The sequence below is a fragment of the Octodon degus genome, unplaced genomic scaffold, assembly GCF_000260255.1.
Source record: "Octodon degus isolate 3935 unplaced genomic scaffold, OctDeg1.0 scaffold00009, whole genome shotgun sequence".
Lineage (NCBI taxonomy): Eukaryota > Metazoa > Chordata > Mammalia > Rodentia > Octodontidae > Octodon > Octodon degus.
Window position 1 is genome coordinate 1,501,616 of NW_004524585.1, and position 6,495 is coordinate 1,508,110.

Consider the following 6,495-nt stretch of genomic DNA (forward strand, 5'->3'; position numbering starts at 1 on the left):
ATTTGACTTTATAAATAGCTCTCTTGATCTAAAGCATGGATCAGACACTGCCAATCATTCTCTCCTGAGGATATTTTTTACATTGTCTTAGTTCCCGAAATCCCAGGAAAAACTTTTCAAATGAAAATGGATTTTTAATTAGGCAGATTTGGATTTTTACCTGTTTCCTTTCTACTACCTTTTAAAATAAATTTTATTTTATATATAAGATATATAGATATAGATATATGAAGTTTATACGTGATATTTGGGATACAAATAGAAAAGTGCTATATAGGAGCAAACTAACATTCATCACAATCAACCTTTGGAAGACAGACAGCTCTGAAAACACAACCAAGAACAAAACTAACATCTACTTATTTAATAAAAAGCTCTAATATAATATAATTTTATATTTTAGTCTTCATGTCCTCTATACTTGTTCATCCTAAGTATCAGTTACACTTTGTAAGTCTCTGAACTACATTTCCTTTCCCCCCCCCAGTAATCACTCTTTCATTTCCTGTCTTTGTACATTTTACCTTTTGTTTTCTTAAATTCTGTATGTGCTAAGTGAAATAATATATCATTTACATTTGGAATCTACCATTATTGTAAGCTTACTAAAATTAACATTTTTGCTTTATTTGTAGAAAAGAGATTATAGAAGATGCAATAAAGTGAAGATAATAAGAAGAAAGGCATGAGATCAAAACTATTAGCACATAAAAGTCACTCGACAAAGATACAATAAAATCTAAATTACACTCAATAAGATATATAACCACCTTTTAAAGTAAATTTTATTTTATATTTAGATATATTTGATATATATGTATATATATGAGGTTTATATATGATATCATGGGATATAAATAGCAAAATGCTACAGTGGAGCAAACTAACATTCATTATAATCAACTTTTAGGAGACAGACAGCTCTGAAAACACAGCCAAGAACAAAATCAACCAGCCTATTACAGGTCTTCAATAAATATTCATAAACATGTACAGTATTTTGTTTTTACTACCACCATTCTATTTTCTCTAAGTGGAAATATACAGCTGTCTACATTGTAATTATTTGATATTATAATTTGAGATATGAAACATAATTGTTAACCTTGAAAATCCAGAGACAAGTATAGCACTACAAATTTGAAGATCTTATAAATAATACTTTTAAATGTTTCCCTATCCTTTGGTTGTATAGAAATAGAAAATATTATTTCATAAAATTCAGATAACTATCATCTTCAGTAAATTATGAATGAAATCCTATCTCATATCTAATATTACCTATCTCATATTTGATATTACAACATAGTGTCAAAGTGTTGAAAGTGCCAATTTTCAGAATAATTTATTTCAGTAAATATTTTTATATATGCAGTGTCTAATTTTGTACTTGGTATTTCCTAGAAACTGATTACTTAAAAATAAATGACTAGATGTTGTTGTGTTAATAAACCCAGGGTAATGTCTTTTGCTATTTAGGGTTTCAAGAATCTTTGAATATTTTCTGATTACAATCCAAGTTAAACACAGTCATATCACACACAGTACACTTTATCAAGTATTTGTGCCTGCTGAGATGATGAATGATATAATGAGCCATGTTAATTATTTGCTCCCTGGTGGCTGTGATTGATTAATTTTGACTGGTACATCATGTAATGTAATCGAGTACAGTAAATATTGGGATTTGTTATTTTTTACCAGGAAAAGGAAGCCATGGTATCTAATGACGTGCCTCATTTGTAGCTTTTTTCTACAATCTGCCGAAGTGTTTGTAAACTCAAGCTAATCTCTTTTTCAAGTGAATTTTCACATGCGTTACACATCAATAAATTCATAGCATCCTCAAGTTAAGTAAGTTTTCAGAGACCTCTGTTTTCCAAATAATGACAATGACACCTTCTCTGACTCGTCTTCCTCTTTCTTCTTCCTCTTTATCTTTCTGTCTCTCTCTGTCTGTTTCTCTCTGTAGAGCAAATTAACATTCACACAAGCTTTAGTTCCATGTACAACCAAACTTACAGAGGCAGTAAGAAATCCTGGCTACCATATGTAATTGTTTATTTTCTGCTTAAGAATGTATTGTAAATATTTTTGTAAGCAATCAGACACATTTTGTAAGCCTATGAGTGACTTACCTGATCTATCATTCGATTTTAAATCTTTGAACCAAATGTGAGTTGTAAATAGTGGCCAACTTGAACAAATTTCTATTAGAGCAGTATTTCACAGTTTTATCAATATTGCCTCCCAAAGAAGGCTTTTCAAATAATTTACTTCTCTATTACTCTTTCCCCATGAAATTTTAATACTATTGTATATAAGGTTATGTACTATGGTCCCATGTAGTATGACAAGCTATGTTAAGACCTTTTGTTATTACTGTTATTCCTAGAGTCAACTTTCATGCTTTGAAGACAATACTCTTTTTGAGAATGTATACACTAGAATCTTCATTCTACTTCCTCCTTATTGTCTGAATTACATATTACCATTCTGATACATAAAGCCATCTGTATTTCCTAGTGATATGGGAATAACTGGCACGAGGTCTAGATTCACCTAAAGGAGAGGTAGTCAAGATAAGTCATCTGGTACAAATGCACTTTACTGGGGCCGGGGAGACAGTCAGTGGCCTAAGCGCCCGCCTGGCAAGCGTAAGGACCCAGCTTTGATCCCTGGTACCCCATGCCTTGCCAGCCCTATGCCATGCTGGCTACTGAACCAGGCATGGTGGCACATGCCTGCAATTCCATTGCTGGGGAGGCTGAGACAGGAGGAGCACCATGAATCCAAGCTGTGTAGTGAGACCCTGAATCACAAAAATAAATAAATAAATAAATATTTTTTAAAATACACTTTATCACCTCTTTCCATGCCTAACCCTAAATAATGCATGCTATAGCAGGTTCAAACAACATTAAGATAATCTTAAAAGAAGAAATAAATCTCAAGAAAGCCATGTGCAAATTGTGCCCTTTAACAAGACAATTAATAGACCTCATCATCTATACACTTAAATATTTTGCTTTCCTGAGCTTTAGTGTTCTCATTTGTTAAATGAGAGCTTCAACAATTATCTCTTATCTAGATGTTCAACAAAAGATGTTAGCTCAAATTGAAAGCTCCCAAAATATCAACAAGATACATCTATTGAGCAAGAAAAGATGAGTTTCTTTAACTTCAGCAATCAAGACCATTGCCTTCAAACAATCTTAAAGGAGCCAGCGCTGCTTAGATCAGTGGAATAAGCACCTACCTGGCAAGCACAAGCCCCTGAGTTCAATCCTCAATACCAAAAAATGGGGGGAAAAGATAAATAACCAATCTTAGAATCTCTAAAAGGAGAAAATTAGAGAAAGTAAATGATTATGGGACCTATTCTGATTTTAAGGTAGGTCTTAAAAAGCAGAGAAACAGTTAAGATAGGACAGGTTTAATGACATAGTAATTATGTATTAGAAGGTATAGTAAAGCAAGACACTGAAATGAATGTTGATATGTACATTGTTCTTCAAAGTACTACTGATAAGAAAGCGATCAATATTTATTTGTTGTGCCAATTTGTGGTCTTAAATTCTTAGCACTATTTAACACATACACTAGAACTTGTTTCAATTCTCAGTTCCTACAATATGTCAGATCTTAACTTAGGCACTAAAGATAAAGACAAGCTCCCAGCCATCAAGAAACATCTACTCTAGCAAGGAAAAATCAACTCTGAATACAACATTTACATGGATCAAATACTTTCAAGGAGTGGAAGTTGCTAAAGAAATGAAAACTATGGACAAGGCTAGGAGATAGCTCAATGGCATAAGCGCCTGCCTGGCAAGTACAAGGTCCTGAGTTTGAGCCCCAGTATTATAATAATAATAATAATAATAATAATAATAATAATAACAATAGCAGCAATATAAGATGTCTTTTATAAGATATCTAGCAGAGTCTCTAAGATACAACAAGGACTCCTGAAAATATGGACTGGTTTCCTGAGGTTAAGCTTGGATTAAAGTTAGAGATGAAGTATTTATCCCATTTTTCTTTTGTGATTTTGGAGGTATGGATATATTGGGCCACAGATATCTTTAACCTTCAACAGAGAAATGCAGATCTCTTTCACAAAATTTTCAAGAGGGGCTGGGGAGATGGCTTAGTAGAATAAGTGCTTCCCTGGCAAGCACAAGGGCCTGAGTTCAATCCCCAATTCCAAAAACAAAGAAGAAAAAAAAATTCAGGAAAACACTGCCTTATGCTATGATGGGGAAAATATGAAATTATGGAACAAAATCAATTCAGGTTATAATCTAAAATTTGTTAGCCCTAATTAAATTATATGAGTTTATAAATCAGAGATAATATATGCCAAGAATCATGGCTGAAGGGGTTCCTTGATACAAGTCATTGAAGACTTATATTATCCAAACATTCAAGATAATTAGATGATTTAACCTAATGGAATAAGTCTTTGGCTCTGTCTACTCTGGCTTAGCTTTTGCAGACCCTCTAGACAGATGCTTCATGACCCATCTTACTACCATCTCCAATCTGGAAGACTGTATCGCTCCCTACTAACCTTGATTCTATCTCCAACACAAACATTTTAAAAATTACCTTAACACCAGGCTCATCACATAAATCTACACTGTGTCTCACATGCTCTGATCCATCATTTGCTAACAACCTGAATGACATTTAATTCTTGGAAATTGACTTTTCTCATCCATACAATAGAGTTTTGTTAGTGTATAATAAGAAATAATAATAGTGTTCTTAAGTTTAAGTAAAATAATACATAAAAATGCTTAGCATAGTAATTAAAAGCAGAACTGTAAATTCTGCAGTTATTAGCATCATTCTTTCAACATGCCTGTCTAATTTGTCTCTTCATAAATCTCTACCAAGTCCAAAAGAATCCTGGTTCTAATCATACTGCATCTTATTATTTTAACCACTTTCCCCTGTTATTCTTTTTTGTTTTGGCACTTGAAATGAATTAAGGTTCCTCATGCTTTAAGATTTATTTCATATTTTGAAATAAGTTCTCGAAAAGTCACTAAGTTGCCCAGACTGGGCTTGAACTCGAAATCCTCTTGCTCAACCAAAATGCTGGGATTTCAGAGGCATACTATGATGGATGGCTCCCCACTATTGTTTTCTTACCAACACATGTTTCCTGTTCCTCACCTTACACATTAGTAATTAAGTGATTATCTGTGCTGTCAACTTCCTGTCACATGAAGTTTCTGGTTTGTACACATTTTCTTTTTAGAGCGGGAGGGCACATCACTCTTGCATACATTCTAGTACTTTGCTTTTGAGGTTTTCTCCAAATGTATTTCACTAGAGACATCTATGCCAAAAGTTAATTCACAGTTCTTAGACTCTTTTTGGTCGTTTCAGTAGCATCAGGTGGATAGAGATAGCATTAGAGAAAGGCCTATAGGTCTTCTCTTCCACAGCCATGACACTTGCAATACAATAACATGAAGGCAAGATGTGGAGATGACTCTTCCACCTTTGTAGTAATTATGAAGCTATCACTATGCCTGTTCTTTAAGCTCCATAAAGGATTGTCTCTTGCTCCCGGGTGGTGAATCTATGGCACATGTGCCACAGAGGGTGGTTTATTACCACTGAAGTCTTGAAGGGTTCTATCACCACCTTAGCTGCTCAGGTGTCCCAACTGTGGTTGCTATGGTCTGCATGTTTGTATACTGCAAAAACTCATGTATTAAAGTCCTTATCCTCACTTAGATAGCATGAGAAGTAGTGCCACTGGGAAGATGATAAGAGAGCCATTATAAATGAGAACAATGCCCTTAAAAAGAGGTCCCAGGGAGCTGCTCTTCCCACCATATGAAGACATGACAAGCAGGGGCCATCTGTGAGGAAAAGAGAACTCACCAGATATCAAACTGTGACCATCATGACATGAAATTTCCATTGTTTATATGCTACTCAATTTATCACATTTGTTATAATAGACTGAAAGGACTAAGATAGTGGCTTGCATAGAAAATTCACCTGAAATAAATTGTACACTGCCTTGGTTACTTTTCTCTCATTGCTGAGACAAAATACCCAACACCCAAAATTAAGGAAGGAAAGATTTATTTAGCTCAGTTTGTGGATTTTTCAGTCCATAATCAGCAGGCTCCAAGGCAGAGTGGCATGTCACAGAGGCAATACTTCAAGGTGGCAGAAGGAACAACAAAAGCGGAGAGAGAAATCCTCTTTTCCTACCTTACATTGTAAGCAGAATACCACCCCTGGATAGGGCATAGCACTCGTATCATCTCAATGCCTTCCTCTTACACAAGATGAGGATGTTTGCCAAGTGAGGACCCTGGTCCCCTTGCTGCATCACTTTATTAAACTTCTAAACTTCTCAGGTTAATATAATATATTAATCGGGGCCGGGGGGATGGTTCAGTGGAATATGTGCTTCCCTGGCAAGCACAAGGGCCTGAGTTCAATCCCCCGTTCCACAAA